General features: G+C 50.5%; 1 pseudogene; it reads left to right on the plus strand.

The window, feature by feature from the left end:
* The first annotated feature begins 7,368 nt into the window (after positions 1-7,368).
* On the plus strand, positions 7,369-8,466 carry LOC116461945 (adipose-secreted signaling protein-like; annotated as a pseudogene).
* Positions 8,467-17,036: the final 8,570 nt, after the last annotated feature.

The raw sequence follows: 17,036 nt of genomic DNA on the forward strand, positions 1-17,036 counted from the left end.
CACCCCCAAGTCGCTCAGCTTCGACCATTCAGAGGAAAGAGGTTATGTTATGTGTGTGTGTTAAAAACGTGTGGAGGTTTTTATGGTTTTGTTTTGTTTTTTGACTCTAGTAGAGGGAGCAAACGCTTTGCCTTTCATTTGGCAAGAAGACCTGGAGGGAGAGAGGGCCCTCCCCACCTACACTCCCCTGCTGACCACAGCTAATGGACTAGCTCCGCTGGGCCCTGCGGCAGCTTAAGTTTCCATAGGAGAAGGGAGGTGGGGGGAGAAGGGATGTTGGCCCAGGCAAGCGGTTGTCCCTGGCTTCCCGCACCTTCTCTCCTTCCCTCCCTCCACATTCTCTGCCTGAACCTATAGCATAGAAACCATCTCTCCACCTTCCGCTTTATATTTATTTATTTATATTTATTTATGTATTTATGTATGTATGTATGTATGTATTTATTTATTTATTTATTTTTGAGACGGAATCTCACTCTGTCGCCTAGGCCGGAGTGCAGTGGCGATCTCGGCCCACAGCAACCTCCGCCTCCGGGGTTCAAGCGATTCTCCTCCCGAGTAGCTGGGGCTACAGGCGCGCCACCACGCCAGGCTAATTTTTGTATTTTTAGTAAAGACGAGGTTTCACCATGTTGGCCAGGCTGGTCTCCAACTGCTGACCTCAAGTGATCTGCCCGCCTCGGCCTCCCAGAGTGCTGGGATTACAGGGGTGAGCCACCGTGCCTGGCCCACCTTCCACTTTGAATAGAAATATCAATTACTTCTCCCTGAGGTTGGCGCCGAGGCTCACGCCTATAAGTCCAGCACTTTGGCAGGCCGAGGCGGGCAGATCACTTGAGGCTAGGAGTTCGAGACCAGCCTGGCCAACATGGTGAAATCCCGTCTCTACAAACAATATAAAAAGTACCCGGGCATGGCGGTGCACACCTGTGGTCCCAGCTACTTAGGAGGCTGAGGCAGAGAATTGCTTGAACTCAGGAGGCAGGCCGAGATCGCCCTACTGCGCTCCAGACTCTGGGGGACAGAAACTCTGTCTCAAAAAAAAAAAAAAAAAATTCCTCCTCCATGAGCCTATCACAGGAAATCTGAGGTGCACAGGGGCAGTTCCCCACCCCTTGCTTTTCTCATTTCCACCCCAGCTGCTGGACCACAGGCCCCTTCTCCATCTTGCTCCGCAGAGAAGGTAGGAACTTCAGAGCTACAGCCAGCAGCCCAGCCTCCAGGTCCCCAGAACTGCCCTCTCCCAGGCCCTTCTTTGTGACGTGACTGGCAGGATTATCCTTCTCCAGGGCCTGCCCAAGGCACATATCCTCTTCCTCCCCACTCAAGCTCCCTCAGGGCCCTCATCTCTGGCTCAAACCTCACAGTATCTGGGCAGGGCACCCTGCTGAGAGGGGCCTCTACCCTGGATCCATTCCTGGAAGCTATGCCCTCTAAGTTGGCCCGTATAGGCCCTAAGCTCTAGCAAACAGGCCCCCAGGGCTTCCCAGGCAGCCTTCTTACCTTCTTCCTGCTCACTTTGTCCTCAGACCCCCAGATTGTCAGGACTTGGGATATCTGGCAGGGCCCCTACAAGCCACTCTGGCTAGTCTGTACAGACACAGCTCTGAAGCAGGAGGTAACTGATCTAGAGCTGGATTTCAGTCTCTGTTTGCCTCCTCAGCAAGGCATAATCTGCACAACTGTGCTTAGTGGCCTTGATATTTGAAAGTCTGTATACTACAAAGATAGAGATCACCATGTCCATCCCTTTTTATCTTTTCTACCTAGACCAGAAAAAGGTACCTATCCCTTCTCTTCTGAGAAAATCCTGTAGAAGTAGCTTCCACAGGGAATCCCCATTGCCAGTTCCAGATATTACTCTGGGGGAAGTTCCTCCAACATCAAACCTCAATCCCTCCTGCTGCAGTGCCTCCTTTTTCTGGGCTCTGCCTCTGGACTCAGGGTGTTATTTGATGCTTCGAGGCACTTTCAGATTCCATCCCCTGATGCAGCATTTGCTATAAATATGTCTGAAGGGTTTCTTGCTGACAGTGCCCAGCAAGATTGCACCCTCCTTCCCAAGTCAGGCCTCTGGAGGGACTGGGGAGTCAGCTGTGGGTTCAAGACCTAGCTCTTCCTCACTCTGGGACAGATAGTATGACTGCTGTGTGCATTTGGAGGTTCCTCCTGGTACCCGGGAAGGAGGGGAAGGTGAGAGGGCTGAGGTGATTGGCTTCATGCTCTTGCTGCCCAGAATCCGGCTCGGCCCAGCACATAGTAGGTGCTTGATAATATGTTTCTTTTAGTCTTAGATCCCAGTTTCCCCTCTGGGTCTGCTGATGCACGTGATAGGTGATTCCAGTCTCACAGAATGGATTGCAGTGAGCAATGAGCCTGGAACATGAGTGGAACTCTAGGGCTGCCCCACATGGAGGAAGGGGTATTGATGGCAGGATCTCTAGGGTGGCCAGGGGAATGTGGGTGCTGGCCTAGAATTTACCACCTTCTCTCCTCACTAGAAGCAAGGAACTGCTCTCGCTAAATTCCTAAAGCTTTAGGACTGAATCACAGCACAGCCCAAGGGGTCAGTTCAAGTCCTTCCTCCACCCCCACACGTTTACAAGCTTTGTAAACATCAGAGGTTAGTCAGGGAAGCTGGGCTGAAAAGAGATGGAGGTGGGGGTTAGGATCCGTGGAAGAGGTTCTGCGATGTTTGACTCAGATTACAGGCACATGTGGTGGGAGTTCTTTGGGGAAAGAGTTCCCCAAGTGGCGGCAGCTGAAACATGCCAGCTGGAGCAGAGAGGACTTGGACCTTTAGGAGGGTGGGGCTGCTGACAAGAGGCTGAGGGTGGCCTTGAGAAGGTCAGAGCCATGAGGGAAGAGGCTGACCCTGGCATGTACAGCTGGAGGGAGCGGGAGTGAGGCAATGTGTTTGGATTCTTCCTCTCTGCCCCTCTAGCTCTTGGCAGTTTGCGTGTTCGTTTGTCTCACGGGATCCCTGCTCTGAGCCCACATCAGAGACCCTCTCTAAGAAAGGGGTTCCAGTGTCTGGCCTGCAGGCTGGGTACCTTTCTACTAGCTCCCACTAGCCTCTGCCCCACCCTTGACTCCCACCCTTCTCAGTTTAAGGATCTGAGCTGTGGTAGCCATCTCTAGCTCAGGGTGAGGGCATGGTGCCTGCAACCTCCCTGGGAATGAATTATTGAAGACAGCGTTGTGCTAGCTGTTCACAGCTGCTGCCCCTTGGGCCCACCATTGCCTCTCACTGTGCTTCTCACTGCTGTAAGGGGTTATGAGTCCTGGGGCCTGAGAAGAGGGTACTGGGGAGAGGCAGGGACTGAATAAGGTTGAGGAAGTGGGCCTTGGAGAGAAGCCTCCTGGGGTGGAGGGAGGTGGGCTGGCAAAGACTCGTGGCCCCTCATCATGGATCAGGAGGGTAGTCATAGGACAGAGGGAGCTGGCAACCACTTGGTTGCAACCAGGTTGGAAAGTGAGACTGGAAGACTTTTGACCAGAGTGGTTTCCCGGGGTTGGAGGTCTGGACTCTCATATGCTTCTGGGGTAACACAGAGCCAGAAGGAGTCTGGGTTTTTCCTTGAATGACCTGAAGTCAGCACCGGTAAGGGTCATTCAGGGATGCTCTGTGCAGAGAGGCCTCTGTCCCTTCCCTGCAAATAAGGTCTTGCATGTGTGGTGTGAGGAGTGCAGTTAGTGTCACGGTCCTAGACAGGCCTCATCTGGCACCTTGGAAAGAATGCAGGATTTAGAGCCTGAAGACCAGAGGGCAAGTCCTAATTCTGTCATTTGCTGGTTGTGGGCAAGCCATTTATTATCTCAGAAACTCAGTTTCTTACTTTTATTTTTTACTTAAAAAAAATTTTTGGGGCCGGGCGCGGTGGCTCACGCTTGTAATCCCAGCACTTTGGGAGGCCGAGGCGGGCGGATCACGAGGTCAGGAGATCGAGACCACAGTGAAACTCCGTCTCTACTAAAAATACAAAAAATTAGCCGGGCGTGGTGGCGGGCGCCTGTAGTCCCAGCTACTCGGAGAGGCTGAGGCAGGAGAATGGCGTGAACCCGGGATGCGGAGCTTGCAGTGAGCCGAGATCGCGCCACTGCACTCCAGCCTGGGCGACAGAGCGAGACTCTGTCTCAAAAAAAAAAAAAAAAAAAATTTTTTTAAGACTAGTTAATTGCAATAGTGAGAAGGGGGGAAGAGTAGAACTAGGAGTTTGATCTGTAACTGACTCTGAACGGTCAATTCAGATTGCTTGCTACCTTTGGACTAGCCTCAGATTCTTTTCTTTTCTTTTCTTGGAGTCCCACTGTGTCTCCCAGGCCGGAGTGCAGTGGCGTGATTTTGGCTCACTACAACCTCTACCTCCTGTGTGCAAGGGATCCTCCTGCCTCAGCCTCCAAAGTAGCTGGGACTACAGGTGCGTTTCACCACACCTGGCTAATTTTGTATATTTTTAGTAGAGATGGGGTTTCACTATGTTGGCTGGGCTTGTCTCAAACTCCTGACCTGATCTGCCTGCCTCGGCCTCCCAAAGTGTTGGGATTACAGGTGTGAGCCACCGTGCCCGGCCCCCACAACCTGTTTCTTCTTATTTATTTATTATTATTATTATTTTTTTAGAAGGAGTCTTGCTCTGTTGCCCAGGCTGGAGTGTGATCTCAGCTCACCACTGCAAGCTCCGCTTCCCGGGTTCAAGCAATTCTCCTGCCTCAGCCTCCTGAGTAGCTGGGATTACAGGCGTGTGCCACCACGCCCAGCTAATTTTTTTGTATTTTAAGTAGAGATGGCGTTTCACCATGTTGGTCAAGCTGGTCTCGAACTCCTGACCTTGTGATCCGTCTGCCTTGGCCTCCCAAGTTCTTTTAAAACTGGAAAAGAACGATGGTGGCTTAACAAGAGTTTCTGTGAGAACTCGAGAGGAACACTTGCGCTTCATGAGATGTAAATTGCTGTACCAAAGTTAGTTGTTATTGCGGGTAAGAATATCATAAACAGGGAAGCAGCACATAGTGGAAAGAACCTGCACAGGGTCAGTGGCCTAGGTGTTGGCACCTGCCCTATGACTAACCCATGGAAAGACCTCTTAGGTCCCTTCTACTTCTGAGATTAAATGACTTCTCAAAGGCCACAATTAGTCAACGCTTGGATCTGGATTCAGACCCAGATCTTCAGAATCTACCTCCTGGGTTTTTTTCCATTACAGCCCGTGGGCCGGGTACTCCAGTCCACCCTGACTTTCCATGGGCTCAGCACGCTGGGACCTCCCCTGAAAGTCCCCCACACCCGGATACCACAGTGGTTAGCATTTCATTCCTTTGTATTATGCATGGGAGGCGCATAATACAGGTGGATCCTCCCACCTAAACCTCCCTAGTAGCTAGGGACTATAGGCACATGCCACAATGCCTGGTTAGTTTTTTTTATTTGTTATTTTTTGTAGAGATGGGGTTTTACCATGTTGCCTGGGCAGGTCTCAAACCCCTGGGCTCAAGCAATCCTGTCTCAGCCTCCCAAAGTGTTGGGATTACATTCGTAAGCCACTGTGCCCGGCCAATTTTCATTTCATCTAATCGTAGTCTATATTTAAATCTCCCTGGTTGGCCCCAAAATGTCTTTTTTTTTTTTTTTTTTTTGAGACGGAGTCTCGCTCTGTCGCCCAGGCTGGAGTGCAGTGGCACAATCTCGGCTCACTGCAAGCTCCGCCTCCCGGTTCACGCCATTCTCCTGCCTCAGCCTCTCGGAGTAGCTGGGACTACAGGCGCCCGCCACCACGCCCGGCTAATTTTTTTTTTTTTTTTGTATTTTTAGTAGAGACGGGGTTTCACCGTGGTCTCGATCTCCTGACCTCGTGATCCGCCCGCCTCGGCCTCCCAAAGTGCGGGGATTACAAGCGTGAGCCACCGCGCCCGGCCTAATTTTCATATTTTTAGTAGAGATGGGGTTTCGCCATGTTGGTCAGGCTGGTTTTCAACTCCTGACCTCAGCTGATCCACCCACCTTGGCCTCCCAAGGTTTTGAGATTATAGGCATGAGCCACCATGCCGGGCTGGTGGCATTTTTCTTAATCAGGGAGGATGTTACCTTAGAAAGAGGGAGAGAAATGAGGATACCAAAGAGCAGAGGCAGATGTGGTGGCTCATACCTGTAATCCCATCACTTTAGGAGGCTGAGGTGGGAGGATTGCTTGAGCTCAGGGTTTGAGACTAGCCTAGGCAACAGAGCAAAACTCTGTCTCCACAAAAAATTTTAAAAAATTAACCAGGCGGGCTGGGCATGGTGGCTCACGCCTGTAATCCTATCACTTTGGGAGGCCGAGGCAAGTGGATCACGAGGTCAGGAGATCGCGACCATCTTGGCTAACGTGGTGAAACCCCGTTCTCTACTAAAATACACACACACACACACACACACACACACACACACACACACACAATTAGCCAGGCGTGACGGCGGGCGCCTGTAGTCCCAGCTACTCGGGAGGCTGAGGCAGGAGAATGGTGAGAACCTGGGAGGCGGAGCTTGTAGTGAGCCGATATCGTGCCACTGCACTCCAGCCTGGGCGACAGAGCGAGACTCCGTCTCAAAAATAAAAAATAGGCCGGGCACAGTGGCTCACGCCTGTAATCCCAGCACTTTGGGAGGCCAAGGCAGGTGGATCACCTGAGGTAGGGAGTTCGAGACCAGCCTGGCCAACATAGGGAAACCCCCTGTCTACTAAAAATACAAATATCAGCCAGGCGTAGTTGCGGGCGCCTGTAATCCCAGCTACTTGGGAGGCCGAGTAACAAGAATCGCTTGAACCCAGAAGGCGGACGTTGTCATGAGCTGAGATCGCGCCACTGCACTCCTGCCTGGGCGACAAGAGCGAGAGTCCGTCTCAAAAAAAATAAAAAATAAAAATTAGCCAGGTGGCCAGGCACAGTGGCTCACGCCTGTAATTCCAGCACTTTGGGAGGCCGAGGCAGGCGGATCACCTCAGGTCGGGAGTTCAAGACCAGCCTGACCAACATGGAGAAACACCGTCTCTACTAAAAATACAAAAATTAGCTGGGCGTGGTGGCAAGCGCCTGTAATCCCAGCTACTCGGGAGGCTGAGGCAGAAGACTTGCTTGAACCCAGGAGGCGGAAGTTGCATTGAGCCGAGATCGCGCCATTGCATTCCAGCCTGGGCAACAAGAGGGAAACTCCATCTCAAAAAAAAAAAAAAAAAAAAAGTTAGGCATGGTGGCACTTGCTTGTAGTTCCAGCTAATTGGGAAGCTGAGAGGAGAAGATCGCTGGAGACCAGGAGCTCGAGGCACCTCTGCACTCCAGCCTGGGCAACAGCGATGATACCCTGTCTCCAAACAAACACACACAAACAAAACAAAGAGGAGAGGCCCAGAAAGGAAAAGCTGTGATTGTTCAGTTTTTCCCGGGGACATGACTGCATGACCTGACTAGGCAATTCCTGCTCCTTGCTGCAAAGGCAGCGAGCCTTGGATCCATCTGAAGCAAGCCCAGTAGTAATTGAAAATCTTCCTCTGCTTCGCTTCTCTTTTCCCAAGCTCCAGCCCTAAACTAAGGACTGAGCTCCAACTGACTGAAAACGAAATTAAAAGAGGAGCCTTGCTCCCTTCCCGTGCTGGGCGTTGAGCCCCTGCCACCGCCTCAGCAGTCGTCCCTGTCCTGTCAGCCCCGGGCTGCACCCCGCAAGGCTCCTGCTGTTGTCCCCGGAGCATGGGAGGCTGCTGGGCGTGAGTGGCTTGGTCCTGCAGAAGCTGCATGGCAGGGAGGGAGTCCATGGCTGCAGCCAACAAGGGCAGCAAGCCCTGAGTCCAGAGTATCCACTTTGTGACAGTCCATGATGCAGAGGGCTGCCAAAGCCATGTCCACTTTGATGAGAAGTTGCAGGACTCGGTGGTCATGGTCATCCAGGAGAGCGACAGCAGCTTTCTGGTCAAGGTTCCTGAAGATCCCGCACAGGTATGAGATTACCTTCGCTCCACCCCAGTGCACAGGCTGAGCAAGGACGTCCGCCAGGCACTTGTCCCCAGCCTGTACCTTCTCAGCGTCCTACCCTTCCCTGAAGGTTATAGTGTCAAGCGCGAGTACTAGGCCCACAAAGAGGGGGTCCTCAGAGGGGATGCTGCTAGCCTGGGAAGGTGGCACCGGCACCTGCGTGCGTGGGAGGTGCAAGCCTGCACCATGGGCTGACACCACGGCACGTGCATGCTGCTGGATGCTGTCAAATGCGTGGGTGCTGAGCTGGAATACCACTCGGAGCACAGTGGCTGGCACGGCTTTGACTGAGGCCCAAGGCCCTGCCTGCCCTGGGCTGCTCAGCCTTAAACCCTGCCTTGTTCTCCCATACGCGACATGCTGCCTGATGGTGTGGCTTCCTTGCCCCTCTCCAGGGTGGGTGGGATGGAGGGGCCTTGCCCACGCCTGTCGCCTCTGCCTTCATTCGAGCCACCACCCTGCCTCTTCCGCTTCCTCCTCTCCGTGTGCCTCAGTCTCCTGCCAGAAGAAATGGCTTGAGCCCTCAAGGAGGCTGAGGGAGGGAGGGGAGGGCCTGGGGTGGGTACTCCCCCTCCCCACCGCAAGCCATAGGGGCTCCAGCCAGGGTCTGGGAGAGCACGGAGCTAGTTCTCTGAGGTCGTGGCCCCGTTATCTCTGCAGCTGCCTTGCTTCAGCCACCTCTCCTGCCCTCCCTCGTTCGCACTGCTGCCCTCCGTGAGTAGCAGGGAGGTGCAGTCCCCAGCTCGTACCCCCAGGTCTTTGTTACTTGATTTTTAAACGACTGGTTGGGATAGAATCCTAAAGAAATAAAACTTCCAGTGGGGGGGGCGGAGTGGGGGGGAGACGACCCTTGTCCCCAGTGTTACTCCCAAACATTTGTGTGATATGCTGGCAAGGATCAGGGAGATAACCGATTTCAGTTATCTGCACCCAGATACAGGCCCTTTGAGGCTTGTGAGATGAGAAAGTTTGATATTGTTAATTTTTTCAGTCTCTCTCACCTCTTACACACATATACAGCGCTGGCTTCCTGGACCACTTCTGGAAAGAGCAAAATCTACTTTTTCCATGGCAACTATTTAGCCAAGGAGACTGGGAGTGAAAGGGAGGATGTCCCTATGACCCCCTCTCCTTACTACGCTAAAATATCTTTTTTTTTTTTCTTTTGAGATGGAGTCTCGCGCTGTTGCCCAGTCTGGAGTGCAGTGGCGTGATCTCGGCTCACTACATCTTCCATCTCCTGGGTTCAGGCGATTCTCGTGCCTCAGCCTCCTGAGTAGCTGGAGTTACAGGTGTGTACCACCACACCCAGCTAATTTTTATATTTTTAGTAGAGACGGAGTTTCAACATGTTGGCCAGGCTGGTCTTGAACTCCTGCCCTCAAGCCATCCACCCACCTTGGCCTCCCAAAGTGCTGGGATTACAGGTGTGAGCCACCATGCCTGGCCTTTTTTTTTTTTTCTTTTTTGAGTAAAATATCTTAAAGAAAAGTGTGGGCATCATGATAGTCCACAAGAAATACTTCAGTAGTATCACTCAGAAAGAACATATTTCAACCACCATATGATCTGGCAATCCCACTATTGGGTATATATCTGAAGAAATAAAACCAGTATGTTGAAGATATATCTGCACTCCCATATTTATTGCAGCTTTGTTCACAATAGCCAAGATGTAGTACTGGGCACAGTAGTTCACATCTATAGTCCCAGCTACTCTGGAAAGCTGAGGCAGGAGGATTGCTTGAGTCCAGGAGTTGGAAGCTGCAGGGCACTATGATCATGCCTGTGAATAGCCACTGCCCTCCAGCCTGGGCAACAAAGCAAGATCTGTCCTTATTAAAAAAAAAAAAAAAAAAAGGGCCAGGCGCAGTGGCTCATGCCTGTAATCTCAACACTTTGGGAGGCCAAGGCAGGCAGATCACAAGGCTAGGAGCTTAAGACCAGCTTGACCAATATGGTGAAACCTCGTCTCTACTAAAAATACAAAAATTAGCCTGCCATGGTGGCGAGCGCCTAGCTGCGAGCGCCTAGCTACTCGCGAGCCTGAGGCAGGAGAATCGCTTGAACCTGGGAGATGGAGGTTGCAGTGAACTGAGATCGTGCCACTGAACTCCAGCTGGGCGACAGTGTGAGACTCCGTCTCAAAAAAAAAAAAAAAAAAATTACCCTTCCCTAACACAATTAAATATAATTCCATCTGATATCCAGTACATTTTCAAGTTTCATCATTTGTAAGAGGGGTTAACTTTGATGGGTTTGGGTGGGGGAAGAATTTAAAAAGCCCTCAAGAAGGAAGTGGCATTTTGAGGAGTCCTTGAAAGATGACTAACAGCTACCACATTGTGACAGGCAAACCTGAGATGGCCACAAATGATCCCCACCTCTTGGTATTCATGCCCTTGAGTAATCCCCTCCCCTTGACTGTGGGCTGGCCTAGAGACTTACTTCTGATCCATCAGAAAGTGATGGACAGCACTTCTGTAATGAGGCTATAAGAGACCATGACTTCTGTTTGCTAGCGGACTCTCTCCTTGCTGGCTTGGATGAAGACATGCTGCCATGTGGCAGAGGCCTAAGGGAAAGGTGCCTGAGGCCCTCAGTCTAGCAGCCCAGCCCGTATGGAGCTGAATCCTATCAAAGACCACATGAGCTTGGAATTGGATCCTTCCTTATTCCAGCCATAGATGAGACTGAAGCCTCAGCTAACACCTTGCTTGTAGCTTTGTGAGACCTTGAAGCAGAGGACCTCACTGAGCTATGCTCAGTCTCCTGATAGGCAGAAACTATGAAACAGTAAACGTGTGTTGCTTTAAGTGGCTAAATATGTGGTAATTTGTTATGCAGCAATAGAGAACTAATACACTTGTTTAATAAAAATGGCCTTGCACGTGGAAGTCATTGCTATCCTCCCTTTTTTACTAAGGGGGAAACTAAGGCCCAGAGAGGCTTGATGAATTGCCCAACATACCAGTCATCTTGATTGTAAAAACAGAAACAGACTCCAACTAATGTGAGCAGAAATGACATTTGTTGGAAGGATAGTGAATAACTTGCTCACAGAACTGATAGAAAGGCATGAGTATCAGGTGTAAAAAACAGGCAGGAACAAAGAGAAATTAGGCAACAGGAATGCTAGGAGGGTCAAGTTCGGGCTTCTGACACTGCTGCTGAAAGCAGAATGAATTCTAAACCGCTCTTGCTTCTTCACACCCCCCAGCTCCAGTCTCTAAGCTTTTGGTGGGAGTAGCCAGTCATCTGAGCTTGGGTCAGCTAAGCACATGTTAGTGACTGGGATCGGTTCACAGTAGGTGCTCAAACATGGTTAATTCAACTCATAAAAGACGAATCTGGCATTGCGTATAAAACTAGATGGAGGGTTAGCTCATCTCTCCAACACCCAGAGACCAGCGTTCCAGCCCTTCCCTGATTTCCAGAATTTCCCATACTGCCCCTAGGAGCTGTGAGCCAGAAAAGACTATAGATTGAGTAGTGAAAAGTTGGGGATTAACTGTGGGCTGCAGTGCCATGATTGTGCCACCAGAGGGCATACAAGACCCAGACATTTACTAAGGTGGGGACGAGGGAATAGGTGCCGGCGGAATGGGATAGTGAAGACTGAGGAAGTCTGGGCTCTGGAAACCCAGAGAAGGTCTAGCAGTGGTGTGGGCACCAAGAGTTGCCTCATCCTCATGGCCCTAGCTGTACTCCCTCTCCACTCTGGAAGCTTTGGGCTCTCCTGGTCTTTGCTCTGAGACCTTTAAGAGGACTTTGGACTCTTCTTTTTATGGCATCAATTCTCCAACTGTAAACACTGCCCCCACCCCATCAATTCCAGATCGGCATTGGAATAGAGTGCAGGGGTGGGTAGGGTGGGGTAACGGGTGTGCCTCTGGCCCTGCAAATGGGGTGGGGTTGGGATGGGCAGTAGCTTCCTCAAACGATCGCTCCTATGGCAGTAGGGCAGAAGGAGGTGGAGTGGGCCTTCTCCTCTGGGCTGTAACTTCCAGTGCGTAGCACAGTGCCTGGGACGTGGTAGGAACTCAATAAATATTTGTCGATTGTTGATAATTATTTGATATGCATAAACCATGCAGAGAGAGCCAAGGCAGGTCATTAGGGTGCTCCAACTCCAAAACATTTCCTGAGTCCTCCCACTTCTCAACAGCCCCGCCCTCTATCACCATCCTTGTCCAAGCCACTGTTTCCACCTGGACCACTATAATAGCTTTCTAAGTGGTTTCCCTTGCATCCCTTGATCCCACAATTTATTCTTCACTCAGCAGCTACCATGATCCTTTAAAACCATGAATCAGATCATGCCACTTCCGAGCTTAACACCTTCCAAAGTCTTCTCGTTACACTTTGAATGAAATCCAAACTCCTTTCACTGGCCTAAGAGCTTCTCCACTAGCTAGGGCATGCCTCCCTTTCTGACCTCATCTTATACTTTCTTCCTTCAACACATGGGCTTCAGCCTCACTGACTTTCTGTTTCTTAAGCACCGTGAGCTTGCTATTGCCTTAGGGCTTTTGCATTAGCTGTTCCCTCTGACTGGAATGCTCTTTACCCAGATTCTTTGCATGGCTGACTCCTTGTCATTCAGGTCTGCATGTACATAGCACTTCCTTATAGGGACCTGTCTTGACAGCTGTACCTAGGTTTCTCCCCCAGTCACTTCCTATTGATCCTGGGTTCTAATTGTCATCATAGCACTTATCATCAACTATCTTCTCATCTATTCTTTTTTTTTTTTTTCCCGAGATGGAGTCTTGCTCTGTCACCCAGGCTGGAGTGCAGTGGCGGGATCTCAGCTCATTGCAACCTCTGCCTCCAGGGTTCAAGCAATTATCCTGCCTCAGCCTGCTGAGTAGCTGGGATTACACACACCAGGCTAATTTTCGTATTTTTAGTAGAGACAGGGTTTCACCATGTTGGCCAGGCTGGTCTTGAACTCCTGACCTTGCGATCCACCTGCCTCGGCCTCCCAAATGCTGGGATTACAGGCATGAGCCACCGTGCCCAGCTTATTCTTTTTTTTTTTTTTTTTTTTTTTTGGAGGTGTGTTTGTGGCTCAGGCTGGTGTGCGGTGGTGGAATCGAGGCTCACGGTCACCTTTACCTCCTGGGCAAGCCTCAGCCTCCTGAGTAAGCTGGAACCACAGGTGCACAGCACCACACTTGGCTAATTTTTTAAATTTTTTAGTCAAGATGAGGTCTCGCTATGTTGACCAGGCTGGTCTCAAACTCCTGAGCTCAAGCAATCCTCCTGCCAAAGCGCTGGGATTATAGGCACGAGACACTGCACCTGGCTCATCATTTTTTGATAAGTTTTTAAATAATTTTTTTTTGTAGAGATGGGGTCTCACCATGTTGCCCAGGCTGGTCTCAAACTCTTGGGATCAAGTGATCTTTGTGCTTCAGCCTTCCAAAGTGCTGGGATTACAGGTGTGAGCTGCCACGCCCAACCTCATCTATTCATTTATTTCTTGTTTCCTCCCACTAGAAGGTAAGCTTAATGAGACTAGGAAGTCTGTCTGCTGAGTTCAATTACTGTATCCTCAGCACCTATTAATAGAAGAGTGCCTAACACACAATAGCGAGCGTAGGTGACAGGGCGAGACTCCATCTCAAAAATAAATAAATATTTATGGGATGAATGAATAATGGATCTAAGGGGATGGGGAAGGGATTTTGTATCCCCCTGGAGTTGAGCCCATTCTCAAGGGTGGTGGTGGTGGTGGTGGAAATGGAGTTGGCCAGAGCCTATTCCAATCCTGGGAGTAGAAGGGGTTGTGAATCTCTGGAATGGTGGTGGTGGTGGTGGTGGTGGTAGCAGCAGTGATGTTAGGGGTAGTGAAATGGACAAGGCATATTTGCTAGATTGAATGAATGTGTTTTTTGGTTTTTTTTGAGACGGAGTCTCACTCTGTTCCCCAGGCTGGAGTGCAGTGGTGCAATCTCGGCTCACTGCAACCTCTGCCTCCCGAGTTCAAGCTATTCTCCTGCGTCAGCCTCCCGAGTAGCTGGGACTACAGGCACGTGTCACTATACCCGACTAATTTTTGTATTTTTAGGAGAGACAGGGTTTCACCTTGTTGGGCAGGCTGGTCTCAAACTCCTGACTCAGGTGATCTGCCCACCTTGGCCTCCCAAAGTGATGGGATTACAGGCACCAGCCACTGCACCCAGCCGTGAATTGTTTTTATATGTCTTTCTTACTTTCGGAAAATAAAATGTGCAGACTTTTTGGCGTTTTTTTTTTTTTTTTTTTTTTTTGAGATGGAGTTTCGCTCTCGTTGCCCAGGCTGGAGTGCAATGGCGCGATCTCGGCTCACCACAACCTCCGCCTCCCAGGTTCAAGCAATTCTCCTGCCTCAGCCTCCGGAGTAGCTGGGATTACAGGCATGCACCACCACGCCCGGCTAATTTTGTATTTTTATAGTAGAGACGGGGTTTCTCCATGTTGAGGCTGGTCACGAACTCTTGACCTCAGGTGATCCGCCCGCCTCGGCCTCCCAAAGTGCTGGGATTACAGGCGTGAGCCACCATGCCTGGCCAAATTGTGCAGACTTTTGATCTTTAAGACAGAAAAGTTAGGGAATAGTTGTTTGCATTGTAAAAGGAATCTTTGCTTTGTAAAAGGGCGTAGGCAGAGGCTAGTTTAGCTGTAACCCAAACAACCCAAGGAAGGCTCAGGGCACTCAAGCCTATCCATTAGTTACATTGCAGGGTGTTTTCAACACTGCTTATTTATAGAGTGTTGTCCAGATACACTTTTGGCTGTGTGAAGCTTGCATTTACGTATAATACATTCTGCTTGTAAGAGTTTCCTCTTCCTGAAAATGAGAGATTGAAAATACATCACTCTTGTGACTATGGTCTGTATTATTATTATTTTTTTTTTTTTTTGAGACGGAGTCTTGCTCTGTGCCCCAGGCTGGAGTGCAGTGGCACGATCTCGGCTCACTGCAAGCTCCGCCTCCCGGGTTCACGCCATTCTCCTGCCTCAGCCTCCCGAGTAGCTGGGACTACAGGTGCCCGCCAACACACCCGGCTAATTTTTTGTATTTTTAGTAGAGACGGGGTTTCACCGTGTTAGCCAGGATGGTCTCGATCTCCTGACCTCGTGATCCGCCCGCCTCGGCCTCCCAAAGTGCTGGGATTACAGGCTTGAGCCACCACGCCCGGCCATATGGTCTGTATTATTAAAAAAAAAAAAAAAAGTCATTGAGATCAAGCAAGCTAGACGTGGAGAAATACAGTTCCTGTTGACTGCCTCTCTCTCTTTTTCTTCTCTTTGTCAGAGTTAAAACCTTCCAGTTGGCCAGGCGCGGTGGATCATGGCTGTAATCCCAACACGTTGGTAGGCCACAACGGGTGGATTGCTTGAGCTCAAGTTTGAGACCAGCCTGGATAACATGGTGAAACCCTGTCTCTACTAAAAATACAAAAATTAGCCGGGCATGGTGGCACGCGCCTGTAGTCTCAGCTACTTGGGAGGCTGACGTAGAATCGCTTGAACTCAGGAGGCAGAGGTTACAGTGAGCCGAGATCGTGCCATTGCACTCCAGCCTGGGCAACAGAGCAAGACCCTGTCTCAAAAAAAAAAAAAAAAAGTCCTAATATTCTGTAGTGCTAGAAATAGATTTGATGGTGGCCCCGCCCTCTCGGAACTTAAGACTCTAATATTGATGTCCGGCATGCACCTGTAATCCCAGATACTCGGGAGGCTAAGGCAGGAGAATCACTTGAACCCAGGTGGCAGAAGCTGCAGTGAGCAGAGATCGTGCCACTGCACTCTAGCCTGGGCAACAGAACGAAACTTGATCTCAAGAAAAAAAAATGATTCTAAGGCCAGGCACGGTGGCTTCAAGCCTGTAATCAAAGCACTTTCGGAGGCTGAGGCAGGTAGATCACCTGAGGTCAGGAGTTTGAGACCAGCCTGGCCAACATGGAGAAACCCCGTCTCCACTAAAAATACAAAAAATTAGCCGGGCGTGGTGGTGGGCGCCTGTAATCCCAGCTACTTGGGAGGCTGACACAGGAGAATCACTTGAGCCTGGGAGGTGGAGGTCGCAGTGAGCCTGGGCAACAGAGCAAGACCTTGTCTCACAAAAAGAAAAAAGAAAAAAAGAAAAAGTCTTAATATTCTATAGTGCTAGAAATAGATTTGATGGTGGCCTGCCCTTTAGGAACTGAAAATGGAATGCAGGAGGCCAGACTAACACACCAATCACACGCTAGGGTAGAGACGGCCAGTGTGATTTACAGTGCCCAGAGAAGGACCCCCAGCATATTTCTCCAGCTTACTTGGATGGTGTCCAATTTTTTTTTTTTTTTTTTTCCAGGCTGGAGTGCAGTGGCGCGATCTCGGCTCACTGCAAGCTCCGCCTCCCGGGTTCACGCCATTCTCCTGCCTCAGCCTCTCTGAGTAGCTGGGACTACAGGCGCCCGCCACCACGCCCGGCTAATTTTTTGTATTTTTAGTGGAGACGGGGTTTCACTGTGGTCTCGATCTCCTGACCTCATGATCCGCCCGCCTCGGCCTCCCAAAGTGCTGGGATTACAAGCGTGAGCCACCGCGCCCGGCCGTGTCCAATTTTTTTTTCTCATTTTAAAATAAAATGAAGGACAAGGCCTTCCATTCCAAAATACAAAATTTCTTTGTTTTTGAGATGGAGTCTCGCTCTGTTGACCAGGCTGGAGTGCAGTGGCATGATCTCTGCTCAATGCAACCTCCGCCTCCCAGGTTCAAGCGATTCTCCTGCCTCAGCCTCCTGAGTAGCTGGGACTACAAGCACGTATCATCACGCCCAGCTAATTTTTTGTTTTTGAGACAGAGTCTTGCTGTGTTGCCTAGGCTGGAGTGCAGTGGTGCAATCTCGGCTCACTGCAACTTCTGCCTCCCAGGTTCAAGCGATTCCCCTGCCTCAGCCTCCCTAGTAACTGGGATTACAGGCGCGCGCCACCACTCCCCGATAATTTTTGTATTTTTAGTAGAGATGGGGTTTCACCATGTTGGTCAGGCTG

Source organism: Hylobates moloch, unplaced genomic scaffold, assembly GCF_009828535.3.
Source record: "Hylobates moloch isolate HMO894 unplaced genomic scaffold, HMol_V3 SCAFFOLD_22, whole genome shotgun sequence".
In the NCBI taxonomy this organism is placed as follows: domain Eukaryota; kingdom Metazoa; phylum Chordata; class Mammalia; order Primates; family Hylobatidae; genus Hylobates; species Hylobates moloch.